Source organism: Balaenoptera borealis, assembly GCF_965194805.1.
Source record: "Balaenoptera borealis genome assembly, chromosome: 12".
Taxonomy (NCBI): Eukaryota; Metazoa; Chordata; class Mammalia; order Artiodactyla; family Balaenopteridae; genus Balaenoptera; species Balaenoptera borealis.
In genome coordinates, this window is record NC_138869.1 from 92,300,571 (window position 1) to 92,323,402 (window position 22,832).

The following is a 22,832-nucleotide window of genomic DNA, read 5'->3' on the forward strand; positions in this document are numbered from 1 at the left end:
GCCTACTGGGAACTCAGAAGCCTCATCCTAGGTTAGGGATCTTGAACGCTCCACAACCAACCACAGAGAGAAAACAGCCCCTACCCACTCCTGTCTGGCACATTTTCCTCTTTGTCTAATTATGATGACTTCCAGAATTGTCTTTTTAGGAGAAGTCTAACCTCCCCGCCCCCCCCCCCCCACCGCGACAAACCCTTACTTTCCGCTCTCCTCAGGGATCTGCTTGGAAAATAATGAAAAGTCAGTACTTCGAGACAATTCAATTCTGCTGCCTCTCAAAAATACTCGAGTTATGGGGTAAATCAACGAAGAGTTGCTAACTTCTAAATAATACCCAATACTCCACTGACTGTTATAGTGGACTAATTGAATCTACTAAAACATTACCAAACCTTTTGAAAATATCGACTGCTTGTTTCTCTCTTTTCTCAAGAAATGAGGGGGAAGGGCCGTTTGCCAGGTGAACAGTCAATATGGCTTCAAGAAGGTTTGCTCCCTGCTTTATGAAACACTCCTGTCAGGGCTGTTCGAAGTATCTCTTTCCCAACCTGCTTGTGGGGAAAACAAGTGATCTCCTCCCAAGAATCTTGGTCCTTAACTGGTCAGAGCTCCCCCATCTCCACTCCCGGGCTTCTCTGTGTATGACACTAGCCACTGCTACTTTTGAAAAGGATGCCATCGTTTCTCAGATGCCACCATATTATTAATATTTTTAAATTAATTAAAATGGTGGAGATACCAGAGCAAATGGGCTTAGGAATCCAAGTATCCTCTCTGAACTCACAATGTGGGCACCCCACTAGGGACGCCACCCCTGCCATTCCTACAGCAGGCTGACAGCATCCTATAGCTCTCCCTTCTCTGCTTCTCTGTTCAACGGCTTCCTTGAACAGAAGAAGACCCCACTTTGCTAGTGCAGGAGGACAGGCTAGAAGTGCCAGGCAGATAATGCCCCTCAGAGAAGTCCTCAAGCAATCGAGGATGCAAGTCAGTTTAAAACTACTCCAGCTTCCTCACCTGGAGGTAGGACTAGACTTACTAAGTTGTATTCTACACTGTCTCCCACAGGTCCTCATCTCTGAGCCTCAGTTTCCCACTGTGGTAACTTGCTCTCTAAGGAACCCTATGCTGGCTCCCTTCCTTACCTGTCTCCCCGTAGGTACTTCTAGTGCTTTCTGCCATCACATCCCAAACAGGCCACAGTACTTGCCCTCGAATCCTGGTCTCATGGTCAGCTTCTGCAGGAACTCAGCCTAAGACACCTCTCAGATATGTGCTTTTTAAAGGGAGGAATCCACTCTATTCAGAGAACGAAGCTGCAAAATCAGATTTTCCCTGGAAAAGAGGTTATTTCAGCAATGAAAAGTGTTTAAGTTATCTAGTTCACTTTCTGGGTCATACTTTAAAATTAGATATTTTACTAAATAAAGTATAGAATCGTACCTCGTGTGTGAAATTTTTGTACATAGATTCATAAGAAAAGAAGTTCTTTAAGTCTGATGCCAGCAGACAGCAAAGCAACAGGATATTCTATTAGAATCACCTTTTTTAAAACTGAGTTACAAGTAACACAGAGGGCTTTTTTTGAGCCTCTGATGAGAGTTAAGAAGGATGACAAACACATCTCATACTATGTCTCAGTGTATGTCTAGTGTGTTACCTAGTCAGTAATATTTCCAGTGTGAGATCCTATGGTGTTTTTCACCAAACTTCTCACAGCATAAATTGGCCAACTGTTGCAACAGTTTTTATGAAATTATGTATTAAATCTTATTCTGCTCTTAGCCATCATTATGTATAAGTCCTCCAGTATCCACATAATTATAAGCCCCAATGCCATCCTTAGCTCCTAGAACTTTCCTTCTTAGGTTGCTTTCACTGTTGTTTTTCTTAAATTCTCCCTGTGATGGTCCTCAGTGCTAGTCACCAAATTTTTGTTGTTCTCCCTCTGGGCACATGTTAGGAATGCAATTCCCTACTCCCCTTGAATCAGATAGGGCCATGTCATCTCTTCTGGCCAATGAAATGTGAGCAGAAATAGTAAGTGTCTTTTCCAGGTGGAAGCTTTAAGAGCCAGTGTATGATTTCATGTGTCCCTTTTCCATCTGCTACCCTGCTGGATAAGGTTGCTGATTTGCCCTGGGTACCAGGGTGAGCCCCCTCCACAGCCAACCTCAGTGATCATTGTGTGTTAGCAAAAAAATAACCCTTTCTTGTCCTAAGCCACTGAGATTTTAGGGTCGTTTGTAATCACGGTACAACCTGGCTGATTCTCGCTTGTTCAGATACTCTCAGTCATTTATCTTTATAAAGTTATACTTCTGGTTTCCTTATGGGTTTGGGATCTTGGAAAGTTTATACAGTAGCTCCCGTGAACTTCCCATCATATTTTGCAGCTGGACTTCAAGTTTAACAGTACTGTGCTGGGTAAATTGTTTTATGAAAGACTAGTTTATCTTCTTATTAAAAAAATAAAAGCCTAGCAACAAATTACGAAGAAGGGGGTAGGATTTTGTGGAGTCTGATACACTTCACTTTTGCATCTGCCCCAGAAAGAGTTGACTTTCCCCAATCTTTGTCATTGGCTTACCAACTTTCAGAACTTCTTTAACCAACACCGTAAACTCAACGAGTCTTTATCATGCTGCATTTTAAACTAAAATTCTTTCCACAAGTCATTTAACCTTTGGTGAAGTTTTATTGGTTTTATTTACCTAATAAAACTGAGACGTAATCACCTACTTCATGGGGTTGTTATGAGAATTAAATGAGATTTTCAGGTCCTTAATCGAGGGGCTACATGTAATAGTGGCTACCGTTCAGTTACAAATACTTCATAGCTTATCTATCAATTTCCCTGGGTCAGAAACATTAATAAGGAGGCTTGCCTGTTCTGAAATGTTTTTTCATTTTCTTAATATCCCAGCAATAATCACTATATTGCAAAACTGTTGTTAAGAATAATGAACAGTACATCTTTTTCCTTTCCCAAGAGCTATCCGGAAAATTGAAACCCCGTTTTACTTCTAAGCCCTAAGGCCTATTGGTTTTACTTGTACTCTTGTTGTTGCTACTGTTACTGTTTCTAATTATTTCCATTTCCTCTGGTAAAATCCCAACTCCATAGCCTCGAAGGTAAGGTCCTCCACATAAAGCCTCCCCACCCCCTCAATATGTATTTCCCATCAACATGACTCATACTATACGCCCTGATAATACTAAATGCTTGTAGCAATGCCATCTCAGGCTTAAGCGCTTTTACTCATGCTGTTCTCTCGGAAGACATTTATCCCACCTTTTTCCTATCTCTAATCCTTACTCGCCTTTCAGATCCTTCTACACAAGCATCTCCTGTAATAGGTTTCCTTCCGGAAACCCCAAGTTGGACTAACTGTCCCTCCTTCATTTATCTCATCAAATATCTCTATCCTTTCAGGAGGTAGTAGAATTTTTATTAAGAATGTGAGTTTTAGAATCATCAGCTGGGTGTGTATCACCTGGCTTTGCCACTCACTAGCTGTGTGACTGTGATCACGTAACTTTACCTTTTTGACCTCAGTTACCATGTGTAAAATAACATAAGACTACCTGCATCATGGGATTGCATGGACAAAATGTCATCAAAAATGTAAAGTGCTAAGCATATAAACCTGACAGTAATAAAAACAGCTGTCATTTATTGAGTGTTTATTATCTCTAGCAGATTTAAATAAAGTTAAAGTAGTAAAATAGCAGATGGTGAATTTCATTTTGATTCTCAGCTTTTCTTCTCCGATATAAAGGTCTGGAACTTCAGTAAAGTATCTTCCTTAAGGATGCTGGGCATTGAAAACAAAAGCTACCCAAACTCTCAAGAGACGATTGTGCTGTAAGTGTTATACCAGAAACTAGATTTCCTAATCAACAGTGCTTCAGTCTTTATATCAATATACATAGGCCACAGTAGACCATTAGAAGGTTCAGAAAGAGCAAGGAATCTAATGTATTGTCCATGTATTGGACTGAAGAGTATTTCATCCAGGCTACAGTGGAGTTCTGCTCTATGTACTGTATGTAACTGAATAATATACAGTAATTCTCCATTTTCCCAATAAGAAGATTGTTTTAAAAGTTTCTTGGCCAACTTAAATATACACACTTTTAGATCATGTGTCTACTCATTTAATATGCTTCCATATTTTCATCACATTAATAAATTTAGAAATAATAATTCAGAAATATTTCTGTTTTTGCCACTCACAATTCATGAAACAATTTTATTTTCTCTTCTCACACATCTTTGTCATCCCCATAGCCACTCTGATTCATTTATCTCTCATTATCAGAGCCCATCATCTTTATTTCTATTTAAATTGTTGAAAACACAGCTCTTCTGGAGCTGACGTTGATACTGAAATTGGAAATTTTATCCCAACCCACAAATATCATTCACATAACATTAAAAAAAAAAATTAGTCATCTTTCCTACAGATGTATAGCTGAGCTAGCCACAACACGAAAAGATTTGTTTTACCTTGAAAAGATTTGTTTACGAAGACAGCAAAATTTGATGATCATGAGGTCTTATCCCCAGGATAAAATTTTTTTTAATAAATAAGTCTATATTAAATACATTAGCCTCCTACATTTCTAGTTTGTCATATGACCTCCATAAGCATTAGAAACCAGCTTGAGCCCAAAGATTGAGGGTAATGTGGCTTTGCCAAGTATAATTTGTTGTTCGAAATAAAATAATTGAGAAATTGAGAGATTACAGCATAGGGTCTTTTGGGTAAGGCAAACTCCTCTTCTGAAGGATCATTTGGGGGGAAATATCTTACCTGACATTTAGGAAGGTACTGGCAGTAATCTGTCTTGTCACATGTGTCACATGCAGCCTTTTTCCATATTAGTGCAAGAGAGATCCTGACAAATTCCACCCTCCATCTGTCCAAGACAATCCATCAGCATCTGCTTGCATTTCTTTTTTTCTTTTTTATCAATTTATTTATTTATTTATTTATTTTTGGCTGCATTGGGTCTTCGCTGCTGCGCTCGGGCTTTCTCTAGTTGCGGCGAGCGGGGGCTACTCTTCGTTGCGGTGCGCGGGCTTCTCATTGTAGCAGCTTCTCTTGTTGCGAGGCATGGGCTCTAGGCATGAGGGCTTCAGTAGTTGTGGCGCATGGGCTTAGTTGCTCCACGGCAGGTGGGGTCTTCCCAGACCAGGGCTTGAACCCGTGTCCCCTGCATTGGCAGGCAGATTCTCAACCACTGTGCCACCAGCGAAGCCCCTGCATTTCTTCATGCATTACAACTCCTTAGTTTCTGTCTTCCCATCTGAACCAAGGATCATTTCCATGTCATTATTCTAGAAGATTCTAAAACAGCATGGCATCTTTTAAAAAACAGATTTAAACATTTCCCTCCATTGAGGTTTTTTTTCCTTCTCTTTCCAGCAACTTTGCCCATTCTGCTGTTGCTCACCCAGTTCCTATCATCTAACCGTCCCTGCATTTGCACTGTTACACTGTATGCTTCCCAGTGGAATCAAGTTTCCATCCATTATAGAGCTTTCTCTGAACCCCTCTGCATGAATTAGATGGCTGGCACCTTTTTTAGGAAAATGTACATCACAACTTCTGATTGCGACTCATGTTCTTGGATGATTACCCTGTGTATGAAGCAGTCCTTCAGGCTAACATGATTATGCAACAGTAATATCTTTAACTTCAGGGGGTAAAAGCCTGACACTGTTCCACGTGAAATGGCATAATTTTTGGTTTTAATTCCCGATTCTCTGTTTCATGACATGTATCCCTGATATCTAACTTAGATAAAATCTTTAACCAAAGGCAAATACAATGTAATGGAAATATTCTTACCTGTTTTCTTCCAATTCTGCAATATTTTTGGCTCTAAAATTCATGTAATTTTGCCATTGCTTAGTAGTTCCTGTGGAAATACTTATTTGAGATGATAACAGCCTTAAATAAGAACAGAACTGATGAATATTTGGTTTTGTGGAGAAAGGTATTATTAGACTTTCTTCTCCAGGCTAAAAACAAAAAATCAAGGTCATCCTAGTCATAGAAGTTTCTCAGAAAGACATTTTTATTATAGCTTTGACTTAATCCAGGAAGCCTATCACTAATAGAGACAATTAAAAAGAACAAGGGATAAACAAGGTGGCTTTTTCCCCAGCCACCTGCTATCTCTCCCCTGCTTTCTATTTTACTGTCCTGTATATCCATAGTAACACTGATTATACTTTCTCTAACATGATTTGGAATAGGCCATCTTTTAACTTTGCCTGGGTTATCACCTACTTTGGGATTGGAAGCTCTATACACTCAGCTTAGATATTCCTTTCTCACTTCAGTTTATGTTAGTTCATAAGAGATTTCCTTCAGTTTTATAGTATTTTCTTCTCTCATTATTTATTTAGTTTGCTTTTTATTTGCTGGCAAGCTTAGCCCTCATAAAAAGGGCTAGAGACATCCATTGATCAAGAGCGCAGGCAGGAATTCTGACAACAGCACTTCCCTCCCTATAAGAGGAACCACTTGGTCCTTGTTGCAGCTGGGATCACAGTTGGCCTCATAAATGGTTGCCAGTAGCCTGCACGGAACAGACCCTTGTCTTTAAGGAACTGTGCTAGAGCCATCATCCTATTTAAACTAGGGCAAAGAGGCAACCATTTGTCTTCTCCTTCAGAGCCAGCAATTTTTCCCTGTAATAAATGACTTCATTTTGCCACTGGAGTTACAGAGGTTAAATTTACAGCTAAGTGCAATCCTTTACTCATTACAGCACCTTCCAGAGAGCTCACTCATTTATTAGCAAAAATATCACTTTGAGTCAGCAATAAAGTTGCAGATGTGCTCATACAAAATTACTAAGAATAAGGGTGAGAGTCTGATGTGGAAAAACATAAAGTATTACACCAAAAGTACTTCCCCTTTTTTTCTCCTAAATTTAAAATAAAGTAATAAGACATTTAACAAGGGGTTTTCGTGTTTCCATGCCCAGTTTCTTCCCAAGAATTAATCCTTGGTTTTCTTCTCTTCCTGAACTACACCCGCCTATCTATGCTGACTCTATCCACTATGGCTTTGAGTTTCACAACCCCCATCTCTGTACCTCCAGCCCAGATTGTTCTTCCTTGACCCAAACACCTATAAATCCAACTGTTCACTGGAGGTTTTCACCCACAGGTCCCACAGATACCTCTCATTTAACATAGCTTAAGCTAATTTTACCAGCTTTTTCTCAAAAATCAGAAACTCTCCCCTACAACCCTTCTTATTAGCCCTACTACTATTTAACCAATTGTGATGGATAATTTTATGTCAACTTGACTTGGCTAAAGGTTGCCCAGATAGCTGGTAAACCATTCCTGCGTGTTGTCTGTCAAGGTGTTTCCAGAGGAGATTAGCATTTAAACAGATAGACTAGGTAAAGAAGATCACCTTCACCAATGTGAGTGGGCGTTATCCAATCCGTTGAAGGCCTGAGTAGAACAAAAAGGCACAGGAACGGCGAATTTGCTCTCTCCAAAGAAGCTTGGGACATCCATCTTCTCCTGCCCTCAGACACTGGTGTTGCTGGTTCTCAGAACTTTGCATTCAGACTGAATTATACAGCTGGCTTTCTTGGTTCTCTAGCTTGTAGTCTGCAGATGGCGGGACTTCTCAGCTGACTCACAAGATTATAACCCATATATATTCAGGGTTCTCCAGAGGAAGAGAACCAATAGGATATATAGATATACACACTGGTAAAGGGAACAAAAACAACAAAAATGTGGGAGTTACTCAACACTTTTCCCCTCTCCCCTCAGTCCACAACTAAATGCCTAAACACTGAAAAAGAACAGTCAGTTTTATTTCCTTAGCATCTCCAACATGCTTCCCTTCCTGCCCCATAGCTACTACTCAATTCAGGCCCTCATCATCTTTCAACTGAACAACTATAATGGTCTCTCTCTGTTATAGACTGGATGTTTGTGTCTCCCCAAAATTTCTATGTTGAAGCCCTAACTCCCAGTGTGGCTTTATTTGGAAATGGGGCCTCTAAGGAAGTAATTAAGGTTGAATGAGGTCATAAGGGTGGCGTCCTGATCTGATAGGATTAGTTTCCTTGTAAGAATGGACACCAGAAACCTCTCATTCTCGTTCTCCATGCACACATGGAGGAAATGTCATGTGAGGACACAGCAAGAAGGAGGCCATCTACAAGCCAGGAAAAGAATCCTCACCAGTAATGGACTCAGCCAGCACCTTATTCTAGGATTTCTAACCTCCAGAACTGTGAGAAAATAAATGTTCTGTTGTTTAAGACACCCAGTCTGTGTTATTTTGTAATGGCAGCCCAAGCAGACCAATACAGTCTCCAAACCAGTCTCCTCCTCCGCGGTCACCCTGGCGCCATGTCCAAACAATTTGAAGCACTGTTCCCAGAGTGACTTTTATAAAAATGGCATGTTGATCACATTATTTATTTCCTTAAGAAAAAAGAAAATTATTAATGGCTCCCTACATTGCCAGAGTCCAAACTCAGCCTCCTCTGTGATCTAGCCTTATCCACCCTCCCCTCATTCCTACCATCTCCCCTCCCCACATATAAACATCTCCATCCACATTAAATAACTTACAGCACGCTGTGTCTTTTTCTGTCTGTGCCACTCCTACCCTCTATCCCTCTCTCCTTTAATTTGGCTTCCCTTTCTCATTGAAGCCTTCCCTGATCTTCAACATGCAAGAGACCAAACATTCCCCATGCCTCATACAACCGTTGAACCTCATTCACATCTCTATTCCAACACTGACCAACTGTCTAGCAGGGTTTATACATGTCTTCCCTACTAGGTCGTGTGCCTCATTTATCATAGCCTTTCTAGTGCCTAGCACAGTGCCTGGCATACAACAGGCACTCAATGTTTGTTTAATTGGAAGAATGACCTAGGTAAAATATCAACACCGCATTTCTGCTCCTACTACTTCAAAAGTAGATGACTTTATTTTATCTCTGTTGACTTTCATTTTGCTAAAATTATCTCATCACTCTGATCTGTCAAGGTTTGGGTTTGTTTTCTTTTCTTGGCAGTTAGATCTAATATAATGGATCCACCAATTACAAATTCTGCACCTTCAGCTAAGTTACTGATTTCATAAAAGGATTAATAGGTTCTGGTGAGAGCCCTGAGAAAGGGCATTAAAACTCTCCCTCTACTTTGAATCAATTCATTAACTAATTACTTTCACATTTCACCCGCTTACTTATCCACCTAATTCTACTGCCACAATCCATTATAACTTTTTTCCCTAAACCATACCTGCCTAAGGGTAAACCTGGTCACAAGAACGTCCCGCCCAATATGTCATGCTTTAATCTGTAAAGTTATTGTTTCTTCTTCTACCCCCTCCCTTACTGTTTATGATATACACTAGTATTTAGTCTGTGTACACTTGGGATTTGATAAAGTTTACTCTAAACATTTTAAGCATTTTATACATACTTTGAAATTGAATTCGAGCTCAAATTATAATGTATTATATTTCCATTATTTTTACTACATGTGAAGCTGAGACTTTCAGAACAGATATTCTCAGTGACCCCGTGCAGAACGTGCTTTAGTGATATGCTATTGGCCTCAACTGAAGGATATCAAAGACCCAGAGACATGAAAGTTATTTTTGTGTCTATTGTAGCAATGTTGCCAAGGACATTTTCACTATATCATACCATGTCCTCTTTATGTGAATCTACAGGAGAAATGTTTCACAGGTTTTAGATTCAGAAAAAGTGTTCCATTTATAGTTTGGCTTTAATCTTGTGGATAAATAATGTAATTAAGCAGGTTCCCTCTTTGCTTTGTTCCTCAGAAATGTAAAGCCCAATTAGCCGATCTTCTCTAGCACCTACTCAAGGTGAGAAGGTTAACGTGTTTGTGTGTGTAATCTTATCCCCTGCTTTAATCATTTAGTTTTTCTATCCTTATTTTCTACCACCCAAAAAATTATTTCAAAAATTGAGGTTTCTATTTTGCATTTATGTCAAATGTAGCACATAAATCGGGGCAAAAATAATTTTGTCTTTTTTTACAAACATGGGAATTGAAAGCCCTGATAAGGGGATAAATTTGGTTAAAGTTTTAAGACTGTTTAACCCAATGACACTGAGCTTTTTTTTTTTTTTAAACATCTTTATTGGAGTATAATTGCTTTGCAATAATGTGTTAGTTTCTGCTTTATAAAAAAGTGAAACAGTTATACATGTACATATGTCCCCATATCTCTTCCCTCTTTGTCTCCCTCCCTCCGACCCTCCCTATCCCACCCCTCTAGGTGGTCACAAAGCACCGAGCTGATCTCCCTGTGCTATGCAGCTGCTTCCCACTAGCTATCTATTTTACGTTTGGTAGTGTATATATGTCCATGCCACTCTCTCACTTTGTCCCAGCTTACCCTTCCCCCTGCCCGTATCCTCAAGTCCATTCTCTAGTAGGTCTGTGTCTTTACTCCATTTTGCCCCTAGGTTCTTCATGAACACTTTTTTTTTTTTTTTAGATTCCATATATATGTGTTAGCATATGGTATTTGTTTTCCTCTTTCTGACTTACTTCACTCTGTATGACAGACCCCAGGTCCATCCACCTCACTACAAATAACTCAATTTCGTTTCTTTTTATGGCTGAGTAATATTCCATTGTATATATGTGCCACATCTTCTTTATCCATTCATCTGTCGATGGACACTTAGGTTGCTTCCATGTCCTGGCTATTGTAAACAGAGCTGCAATGAACATTATGGTACATGACTCTTTTTGAATTATGGTTTTCTCAGGGTATATGCCCAGTAGTGGGATTGCTGTGTCATATGGTAGTTCTATTTTTAGTTTTTTAAGGAACCTCCATACTGTTCTCCATAGTGGCTGTATCAATTTACATTCCCACCAACAGTGCAAGAGGGTTCCCTTTTCTCCACACCCCTCCAGCATTTACTGTTTGTAGATTTTTTGATGATGGCCATTCTGACCGGTGTGAGATGATATCGCATTGTAGTTTTGATTTGCATTTCTCTAATGATTAATGATGTTGAGCATTCTTTCATGTGTTTGTTGGCAATCTGTATATCTTCTTTGGAGAAATGTCTGTTTAGGTCTTTGGCCCATTTTTGGATTGGGTTGTCTGTTTTTTTGATATTGAGCTGCATGAGCTGCTTGTAAACTTTGGAGATTAATCCTTTGTCAGTTGCTTCATTTGCAACTATTTTCTCCCATTCTGAGGGTTGTCTTTTCGTCTTGTTTATGGTTTCATTTGCTGTGCAAAAGCTTTTAAGTTTCATTAGGTCCCATTTGTTGATTTTTGTTTTTATTTCCATTTCTCTAGGAGGTGGGTCAAAAAGGATCTTGCTGTGATTTATGTCATAGAGTGTTCTGCCTATGTTTTCCTCTAAGAGTTTGATAGTGTCTGGCCTGACATTTATGTCTTTAATCCATTTTGAGTTTATTTTTGTGTATGGTATTAGGGAGTGTTCTAATTTCATTCTTTTACATGTAGCTGTCCAGTTTTCCCAGCACCACTTATTGAAGAGGCTGCCTTTTCTCCACTGTATATTCTTGCCTCCTTTATCAAAGATAAGGTGACCATATGTGCATGGGTTTGTCTCTGGGCTTTCTACCCTGTTCCATTGATCTATATTTCTGTTTCTGTGCCAGTACCATACTGTCTTGATTACTGTAGCTTTGTAGTATATTCTGAACTCAGGGAGCCTGATTCCTCCAGTTCCGTTTTCCTTTCTCAAGATTCCTTTGGCTATTCGGGGTCTTTGGTGTTTCCATACAAATTGTGAAATTTTTTGTTCTAGTTCTGTGAAAAATGTCAGTGGTAGTTTGATAGGGATTGCATTGAATCTGTAGATTGCTTTGGGTAGTGTAGTCATTTTCACAATGTTGATTCTTCCAATCCAAGAACATGGTATATCTCTCCATCTATTTGTATCATCTTTAATTTCATTCCTCAGTGTCTTATGGTTTTCTGCATACAGGTCTTTTGTCTCCTTAGATAGGTTTATTCCTAGGTATTTTATTCTTTTCGTTGCAATGGTAAATGGGAGTGTTTCCTTAATTTCTCTTTCAGATTTTTCATCATTAGTGTATAGGAATGCCAGAGATTTCTGTGCATTAAGTTTGTATCCTGCTACTTTACCAAATTCATTGATCAGCTCTAGTAGTTTTCTGGTAGCATCTTTAGAATTCTCTATGTATAGCATCATATCATCTGCAAACAGTGACAGCTTTACTTCTTCTTTTCCGATTTGGATTCCTTTTATTTCTTTTTTCTTCTCTGATTGCTGTGGCTAAAACTTCCAAAACTATGTTGAATAATAGTGGTGAGAGTGGGCAACCTTGTCTTGTTCCTGATCTTAGTGGAAAAGGTTTCAGTTTTTCACCATTGAGGATGATGTTGGCTGTGGCTTTGTCATATATGGCCTTTATTATGTTGAGGAAAGTTCCCTCTATGCCTACTTTCTGGAGGGTTTTTATCATAAATGGGTGTTGAATTTCATCAAAAGCTTTCCCTGCATCTATTCAGATGATCATATGGTTTTTCTCCTTCAATTTGTTAATATGGTGTATCACATTGATTGATTTGCGTATATTGAAGAATCCTTGCATTCCTGGGATAAACCCCACTTGATCATGGTGTATGATCCTTTTAATATGCTGTTGGATTCTGTTTGCTAGTATTTTGTTGAGGATTTTTGCATCTATGTTCATCAGTGATACTGGCCTGTAGTCTTCTTTCTTTGTGACATCTTTGTCTGGTTTTGGTATCAGGGTGATGGTGGCCTCGTCGAATGAGTTTGGGAGTGTTCCTCACTCTGCTATGTTTTGGAAGAGTTTGAGAAGGATAGGTGTTAGCTCTTCTCTAAATGTTTGATAGAATTCGCCTGTGAAGCCATCTGGTCCTGGGTTTTTGTTTGTTGGAAGATTTTTAATCACAGTTTCCATTTCAGTGCTTGTGATTGGTCTGTTCATATTTTCTATTTCTTCCTGGTTCAGTCTCAGAAGCTTGTGCATTTCTAAGAATGTGTCCATTTCTTCCAGGTTGTCCATTTTATTGGCATAGAGTTGCTTGTAGTAATCTCTCATGATCCTTTGTACTTCTGCAGTGTCTGTTGTTCTCCTTTATCGTTTCTAATTCTATTGATTTGAGTCTTCTCCCTTTTTTTCTTGATGAGTCTGGCTAATGGTTTATCAATTTTGTTTATCTTCTCAAAAAACCAGCGTTTAGTTTTATTGATCTTTGCTATCGTTTCCTTCATTTCTTTTTCATTTATTTCTGATCTGATCTTTATGATTTCTTTCTTTCTGCTAACTTTGCGGTTTTTTTGTTCTTCTTTCTCTAAGTGCTTTAGGTGTAAGGTTAGGTTATTTATTTGAGATGTTTCTTGTTTCTTAAGGTAGGATTGTATTGCTATAAACTTCCCTCTTAGCACTGCTTTTGCTGCATCCCATATGTTTTGGGTCATCATGTTTTCATTGTCATTTGTTTCTACGTATTTTTTGATTTCCTCTTTGATTTCTTCAGTGATCTCTTGGTTATTTAGTAGTGTATTGTTTAACCTCCATGTTTTTGTATTTCTTACACATTTTTTCCTGTAATTGATATCTAGTCTCATAGTGTTGTGGTCAGAAAAGATACTTGATACAATTTCCATTTTCTTAAATTTACCAAGGCTTGATTTGTGATCCAAGATATGATCTATCCTGGAGAATGTACCATGAGCACTTGAGAAGAATGTGTATTCTGTTGTTTTTGGATGGAATGTCCTATAAATATCAATTAGGTCCATCTTGTTTAATGTATCATTTAAAGCTTGTGTTTCCTTATTTATTTTCATTTTGGATGATCTGTCCATTGGTGAAAGTGGGGTGTGAAAGTCCCCTACTATGATTGTGTTACTGTCGATTTCCCCTTTTAGGGCTGTTAGCATTTGCCTTATATATTGAGGTGTTCCTATGTTGGGTGCATAAATATTTACAATTGTTATATCTTCTTCTTGGATTGATCCCTTGATCATTACATAGTGTCCTTCTTTGTCTCTTGTAATAGTCTTTGTTTTAAGTCTATTTTGTCTGATATGAGAATTGCTACTCTAGCTTTCTTTTGATTTCCATTTTCATGGAATATCTTTTTCCATCCCCTTTCAGTCTGTATGTGTCCCTAGGTCTGAAGTGGGTCTCTTGCAGACAGCATATATATGGGTCTTGTTTTTGTATCCATTCAGCCAGTCTATGTCTTTTGGTTGGAGCATTTAATCCATTTACATTTAAGGTAATTATCGATATGTTTGTTCCTATTACCATTTTCTTAATTGTTTTGGGTTTGTTATTGTAGGTCTTTTCCTTCTCTTGTGTTTCCTGTCTAGAGAAGTTCCTTTAGCATTTGTTATAAAGCTGGTTTGGTGGTGCTGAATTCTCTTAGCTTTTGCTTGTCTGTAAAGCTTTTAATTTCTCTGTCAAATCTGAATGAGATCCTTGCTGGGTTGAGTAATCTTGGTTGTAGGTTTTTCCCCTTTATCACTTTAAATATGTCCTGCCACTCCCTTCTGGCTTGCAGAGTTTCTGCTGAAAGATCAGTTGTTAACCTTATGGGGATTCCCTTGTGTGTTATTTGTTGTTTTTCCCTTGCTGCTTTTAATATTTTTTCTGTGTATTTAATTTTTGATAGTTTGATTAATATGTGTCTTGGCGTGTTTCTCCTTGGATTTATCCTGTATGGGACTCTCTGTGCTTCCTGGACTTAACTATTTCCTTTCCCATATTAGGGAAGTTTTCAATTATAATCTCTTCAAATATTTTCTCAGTCCCTTTCTTTTTCTCTTCTTCTTCTGGGACCCCTGTAATTCAAATGTTGGTGTGTTTAATGTCCCAGAGGTCTCTGAGAATGTCCTCAATTCTTTTCATTCTTTTTTCTGTATTCTGCTCTGCAGTAGTTATTTCCACTATTTTATCTTCCAGGCCACTTACCCATTCTTCTGCCTCAGTTATTCTGCCATTGATCCCTTCTAGAGACTTTTTAGTTTCATTTATTGTGTTGTTCATCACTGTTTGTTTGCTCCTTAGTTCTTCTACATCCTTGTTAAACGTTTCTTGTATTTTCTCCATTCTATTTCCAAGATTTTGGATCATCTTTACTATCATTATTCTGAATTCTTTTTCAGGTAGACTGCCTATTTCCTCGTCATTTGTTAGGTCTGGTGCATTTTTACCTTGCTCCTTCATCTGCTGTGTGTTTCTCTGTCTTCTCATTTTGCTTAACTTACTGTGTTTGGGGTCTCCTTTTCGCAGGCTGCAGGTTCATAGTTCCCGTTGTTTTTGGTGTCTGCCCCCAGTTGCTAAGGTTTGTTCAGTGGGTTGTGTAGGCTTCCTGGTGGAGGGGACTAGTGCCTGTGTTCTGGTGGATGAGGCTGGATCTTGTCTTTCTGGTGGGCAGGTCCACATCTGGTGGTGTGTTTTGGGGTGTCTGTGGCCTTATTATGATTTTAGGCAGCCTCTCTGCTAATGGGTGGGGTTGTATTCCTGTCTTGCTAGTTGTTTGGCATAGGGTGTCCAGCACTGTAGCTTGCTGGTCATTGAGTGGAGCTGGGTCTTGGCATTGAGATGGACATCTCTGGGAGATTTTTGCCATTTGATAGTATGTGGAGCTGGGAGGTCTCTTGTGGACCAATGTCCTCAACTTGGCTCTCCCACCTCAGAGGCATAGCCGTGACTCCTGGCTGGAGCACCAAGAGCCTGTCATTCACACGGCTCAATAAAAGGGAGAAAAAAAAAAGAAAGAAAGAAAGAAAGAAGAGAGCAACCAAACCAAAAAAGAAATCCATCCATAATAAGAAGTGCTAAAAACTATACTTAAAAAGAAAAAAAAAGAAAAAAAACATACAGACAGAACCCCAGGACAAATGGTAAAAGCAAAGCTATGCAGACAAAATTACACACAGAAGCATACACATACACACTCACAAAAAGAGAAAAAGGGAAAAAATATATATATATCATTGCTCCCAAAGCCCACCTCCTCAATTTGGGATGATTCGTTGTCTATTCAGGCATTGCACAGATGCAAGGTACATGAAGTTGATTGTGGATATTTAATCCGCTGCTCCTGAGGCTGCTGGGGGAGATTTTCCTTTCTCTTCTTTGTTTGCACAGCTCCCGGAGTTCAGCTTTGGATTTGGACCCGCCTCTGCGTGTAGGTCGCCTGAGGGTGTGTGTTCTTTGCCCAGACAGGACGGGGTTAAAGGAGCAGCTGATTCCGGGGCTCTGCCTCACTCAGGCCGGGGGGAGGGAGGGGTACGGAGGCGGGGCGAGCCTGCGGCGGCAGAGGCCGGCGTGACGTTGCACCAGCCTGAGGCGCCGTGTGTTCTCCCGGGGAAGTTGTCCCTGGATCACGGGACCCTGGCAGTGGCGGGCTGCACAGGCTCCCGGGAGGGGCGGTGTGGAGAGTGACCTGGGCTCTTACACAGGCTTCTTGGTGGCGGCAGCAGCAGCCTTAGCGTCTCATGCCCGTCTCTGGGGTCCGTGCTGATAGCCGCGGCTCGCGCCCGTCTCTGGAGCTCCTTTAAGTGGTGCTCTTAATCCCCTCTCCTCGTGCACCAGGAAACAAAGAGGCAAGAAAAAGTCTCTTGCCTCTTCGGCAGCTCCAGACTTTTCCCAGACTCCCTCCCGGCTAGCTGTGGTGCGCTAACCCCTTCAGGCTGTGTTCACGCCGCCAACCCCAGTCCTCTCCCTGCGATCCGACCAAAGCCCGAGCCTCACTTCCCAGCCCCGCTCACCTCGGCGGGGGAGCAGACAAGCCTCTCTGGCTGGTGAGTGCTGCTTGGCGCCGATCCTCCGTGCGGGAATCTCTCCGCTTTGCCCTCCGCAGCCCTGTGGCTGCGCTCTCCTCCGTGGCTCCGAAGCTCCCCCCTCCGCCACCCGCAGTCTCCGCCCGCAAAGGGGCTTCTAGTGTGTGGAAACCTTTCCTCCTTCATGGCTCCCTCCCACTGGTGCCGGTCTCATCCCTATTCTTTGTCTCTGTTTTTTCTTTTTTCTTTTGCCCTACCCAGGTACGTGGGGAGTTTCTTACCTTTTGGGAGGTCTGAGGTCTTCTGCCAGCGTTCAGTAAGATGTTCTGTAGGAGTTGTTCCACATGTAAATGTATTTCTGATGTATCTGTGGGGAGGAAGGTGATCTCCGTGTCTTACTCTTCCGCCATCTTGAAGCTCCACTTGAGACGGAGCTTTTCAGACTATGGTTTTGAATTTGCTAGCTATAATGACAAGTATGGCCTGGTTTCAAATTATTTTGATCCAACATTTGTAATAAATTCTTTTTATATTCAGGTATGACTGTAGAATGTCAAAACACTTGGATAGAAAGTAAAAATTTAATTATCTTGGTGTTGGTCCTACTTATTATCACTGAAAGCAAACATTCATGTGATTGGTGGTTCTTTTCACTCTTTACACAGAAGTTGTAGTGTCAGCCCTGTGAAATGAAAGTCCGACTGGCTTATATCTGAAAAATGTTAACTCAGTTCCCAGGACACACAGGTTCTAGTCCTACTTATATATTATACTAAGACTCTAGTGAGGCCTGAACCTCTCTGCATTTCCATTTCCTCGAATCTGTAAGACAAAGGTAATGCCTCCTGGGTTCTATAGATCAATTGAGATAATAGATATAAAAGCACTTGGAGAAATATGAAGTGCTATATGATTATTAGAGAATAGCTTTGAGTCAGAAAACACATCATTATTGCTACATAATGATACTTTATATACAAAGATTCCAACTTTTTTAATAGAGCAGGTCACAGGAAGCATACATATACACACATGTTCAGGTTCATGAGTTAAAAAAAGGAAGTGCAGTACCTTAGCATTTTAGCCATAGAAATAAGGAAGTGAGATGGTTTCCTAGAGAACCCCCGGATTTAACCAGCCAACCTCTACTTTTTACGGGGAGGAATGACTGTATCTCCATTGTGCTTTTAAAAAAAATTAAGTTATTTATTTATTTGCTTGTTTGTTTATAGAAATAAATTTATTTATTATTGTGGTAAAATATGCATAACATAAAATTTACTATTTTAACCATCTTTAAAGTGTACAAAATTCAGTGGCATTAGGTACAATACGATCACATTGTTGTGCAACCATCACCACTAGCCATTTCCAGAACTTTTTCATCATCCCCAACAGAAACTCTGTACCTGTTAGACAGTAACTCCCCATTCAGCTTCCACTTTGGGAGGCTCCATCTATTTGTCTATGGCTACCATGTGGCATTTTTCCCCATCATGTCCAGGGTTCAACTTCCTTCTTCATAGGCTTCTCATTTCCCCTTCCTTGAAAAGTTGCTTTTCACCCAGGTAGTAGGTTATTTTTGCCCTATGCTATTAACTTCTTAGCATCATAACTTAAAAAATCTTTTTTGCTTGCTTTGATGGTTTGGACATAAGTGGGAATGGAGCATCAGAATTCAGTCCTCATCGTGTCCCATTTATATGCCTGGCTGGTAAACGAATCTCATTGTCTTGACTACCAGCACCTCAGGCAAGCCCTGGGTTTGCTCTCTCTGTAGTCAGACTCTGCTTTGTCTGTCTACGCTGACGTACATGTGATCTGGGTCACATGGAGGACAAAGTGAAACACCGTGGGTAAATCAATACAAACCCACTTGAAAAACAAGTTCATTTATGAAGGCTAATACATTAAATAGAGACAAATCAATTTCAGGCACAGTCTATTCCTTGAGAACCTGTATTACTAACTCTTGTGTAGCACATGCTGACTGGTGATAGGTACCTATAAAATGTTTGCTGAAACAAATGCAGAATAAAATTCTACTTGTGGACTGGTTTTATAATAATATCTAAATGTATAAGAAAGCTAAGAGCTATGGTGGAAAAGTGAGGAAGGAAAATTGTTTGCTATGAGCTTATATGCCAGATAATTGTGCTGTCTTAATGCTCATGATTTCATGTAATCCTTCCATTAACCCAGAAAGGGAGCCTTGTCAACTACGCCCACTTCTTGGAAAGGCTAAACAATTTGCACAAGCTCATAGAGCAGTAGCAAGGGACAAAACTAGAATTCAAACCCAGACATAGCTCACTTGAATTCCCGTCTATCTTTCATTTGAGATCACTAAAACCATTCTAAAGTATAAATCCACAGTATGCTATTCAATTGTTTCTTTTCTGTGAAATGGCTAGTTGAACTTTGAGCTCTAGACTGCAATCCATGAGATAAAAGATGTAGAAAGTTAGAGGAGTGGATGGTGGATTAGAAAATTCAGTAGTGACCTGAGATACACTCATGTATCCTGCTGGGCCTCTATACTCAGGCTTGATATATTTCAACTACCCATTCTCGGAAAAAAAAAGTATTAACATCTAATGTTGTTCTATACCCTGTGTTGGTGTTCTTCAAGATTTACTTCAATATGGCTGATAAACATCTCACAGATTCTAGGATGAAACAACCTCTGAGTCTCTGGAATGGAAGATAATTAACAGGACTTCCTGGAACCTGATCTGTTCCGGAGTAATAACATTGTCATAATTTAGATACACCAGCTTCAAAAAGAGGCTGGTAATAAAAAATATTATTAGCACAAAACGTATGGTATAGAAAATACCATAGGCATAAAGAATGTTGAGAAATAGGTGAGTTTTAAGTTTTCAAAACAGATATGTTTTAGAAAACCATTACTTAAGAATATATTAATTGAATAAACAGAAGACTGTATTAAGTACTTATTGTCATTATTACATCAATTAAAAACATCTGGACTTACCTGAAAGTAGAAAATATAACACTGAGCATAAAACCCTAGAAATTTATGGATGTAAAGATGGTGAATACATTTTGCTCACAAAGTCTGACATCAAAAGTCAGAAGAAATCAGTATACTTGCAGTTTCATAGAAGGCAAAAAATCTACATGCAGTTAAAAAAAAAAAAGATCGTTGTATTTATAAGGAAATCCTTGTGAACGTGCAGTGCAGTTAGGGTGTGTCAAATACACCCTATCTTCGGTTGTATTTTCACCTGCAGAAACCAAAAAAAAAAAAAAAAGGACTCATCAGCTACAGCTCTTTTTGAAAAGATCTATCATTGTGCCCCACTTACTTTTGCTAAATATTCTTCACAAATTTTTCTTTTAACTTGCAAATTTGAAATTCATTTTTCTCAGAGGTAAAATGCCTTTCTCCATAAAAATTCTAAGACTTTAAATATTCAAAACATTCTTTTTTTCCATTCATTATAATCCATACCTCTGTGTCTGCATGGCATGGATTAGAACACTTAAGACACCACAGTCACTGCAGCCTTCCACAGCTCAGAGAATTAAACAATCACCATGAACAAGGCACCATGGAAAATCACAGTGGCCGCAATGACAACCTGTTTATCAATGAGATGATCTCAAAATCCAACATATGGCAAAATGGGAGACTGAGCTGATTGTGGCCCTCCCTCTCCCATCACCATTCCAAACAAATAGAAATACTACACACACACACACACACACACACACACACACACACACACACACTTGAAAGAATAAAAGGGAAGTGCCAAAGTGCCAGAGAGAAAGAGAGTACTTTACACAGAGTAGTAAAAACATAACTTAAGGAACTAGAGACTCAGAGAAGCAGCGGCCCTAGTCCATGGGACTGTGTGTGTGTGTGTGTGTGTGTGTGTGTGTGTGCTACAATAGATGTGATATTTGTGATATTTGCCATGCAAGACTGTAGCTGTGGCTGAGATCCTTATTATAGCTGTCTATACTGTGAAAGAGGAGCCAGAAAAACTCCACCTCCCACTAAGGGACACAGCAGAGTAGTTTTTCACCAGCTTACAGGTCCACTGCATAAAAAAGTCTTGTGAGAAACCAAAATGCCAAAACTCTCCATATATGGGTAAAGAGTCCATATTTCTACTATGTTGTCTTAGTCATTTTGGGCTGATGGAAAGGGTGCTCATTTCCCTACACTTCCAGCCTACTGTTCCAGAAACAAATGCAATACTGGCAGTTGGAAGTTGGCCAAAAAGCATTGAAAGGTCCCAGGGAGATGTTTGTGCCACTGATACTACACTGAGTTAAGGAGCAAACACAGCTAAAGAGAGACACTATAAGCTGGAAGAGAGACCAAAGGAAATATCCTAGAATGAAACAGGAAGATAGAGATAAAACATATGAAAGAGAAATTGAAAGATTTAGAAGCTAGAATGAGAAGGACAATCATATCAACACATTAAATAATTTTCAGGAAGAAAGTAAAGGCATGCCTCACTTTATTGTGCTTTGCAGATATTGTGTTTCTTACAAATTGAAGATTTGTGGCAACCTGCATTGAACATTTGCTCATTTTGTGTCTCTGTGTCATATTTTAGTAATTCTTGTAATATATCACACACTCCACCAGCAAAAAGATTATGACTTGCTGAGGCTCAGATGATGATCAGCATTTTTTTAGCAATGAAGTATTTTTAAATTAAGGTATGTAGATTGCTTTTTTACACCTAATGCTATTGCACTAAATAGACTACAGTACAGTGTAAACATAACTTTTATATGCACTGGGAAACCAAAAAATTCACGTGACTCACTTTATTGCAATATTCGCTTTATTGTGGTCTGAAACTGAACCCACAGTGTCTTCAGGGTATGCCTGTATAGGGAGAAAATGTGAGAGGCAATCTATATATATAAATTTTATATTTATAAATTCATAAATATATTTTATATATAATTATATATTTATATAAATACATGCTTATAAGCTCCTGAGAATTAAGACATGAATTGACAGATTGAAGAATCAAGTCCTCAAGATAAATAAAAATGAGTCCAGACACAACATAGCAAAACTGGAAAAACCAAAAGAGAAGTATCAATTTACCCAGAGAAAATGATAGAAATATATATACATGCACACAAAAATGAATGACAATAAGAGGAACAGCAAACTTCTCATTAGCAGAAATATAGGTGGAAAGATGATATCATAATATTATCAAAGTGCTCAGGGAAAATAACACAGAATTCTATACTCAGTTTGACTGTCATTCAAGAATGAGGGCAATATAGAGACATTTTAAATCCTCAAAGGCCTTGACAATCTGCTATTCACCAAATTTTAGTAAGAAGCAAATGTTACTCGAGTGAAGGCTCAGAATTCAAATAGCAAGAGTAGGCAAAGCAATTGCTATGCCATGAGAAATGTAAATAAGCAGACTCCAAGTAACCCATGAATGTTAAATGTAAGGGTAGGACTTCTACTATCTGATTTCAAGACTTACTCTAAAACTTACTCTATTTAGTGCAATAGCATTAGGTAATCAAGAAAGTATGGGATTAATGTAAAGACAGACAACCAGATCAATGGAATAAAATAAAAAGTCCAGAGAAAGACCCACACTTATACAGTCATTTGATTTTTGACCAAGGCGTCAAAACAATTAAATAGGAAAAGAGAAGTCTTTACCACAAATGGTGCTAGAACAGTTTGTTACCGCTACAAAAACAAGAATTAGCAGAAAGTAATGCAATGGAAGACAAAGATATTACAGAGATGATGAACATAGAAAGAAAGATCTTGAATACACAATACTAGTCAAGAGATCTATGTGTCTTACGTTTAATCATGAGACAATATTAGAAACAACTTTATGCCAATGAACTTGAAAATATAAAATTGAAAATTATTTGAAAATATAAAATGTCAAAATTGGTTCAAGAAGAGAAAATCTGAACGTACCTGTAATCATTTAAAAAATTAAATCAGTAAA

At 39.1% G+C, this 22,832-nt stretch overlaps 1 protein-coding gene across 3 annotated transcripts in view; it reads right to left on the minus strand.

Annotated features, from left to right (window-relative positions):
* Nucleotides 1–199: 199 nt before the first annotated feature.
* SOX4 (SRY-box transcription factor 4) overlaps nt 200–22,832 on the minus strand; it is a 54,092-nt gene continuing 31,459 nt past the window's right edge. Inside the window, exons 4-6 of one of the 3 annotated variants that reach the window (XR_014232468.1) lie at nt 16,822–20,084; nt 4,821–7,753; nt 200–1,335 (exon numbers count right to left, since the gene is read on the minus strand). The gene's annotated coding sequence lies outside the window, so the exon portion shown is untranslated. Of the gene's footprint in view, nt 1,336–4,820; nt 7,754–16,821; nt 21,342–21,691; nt 21,713–22,832 lie in introns of those variants that run through there. The other 2 variants (XR_014232469.1, XR_014232470.1) reach the window with 2 other exon arrangements.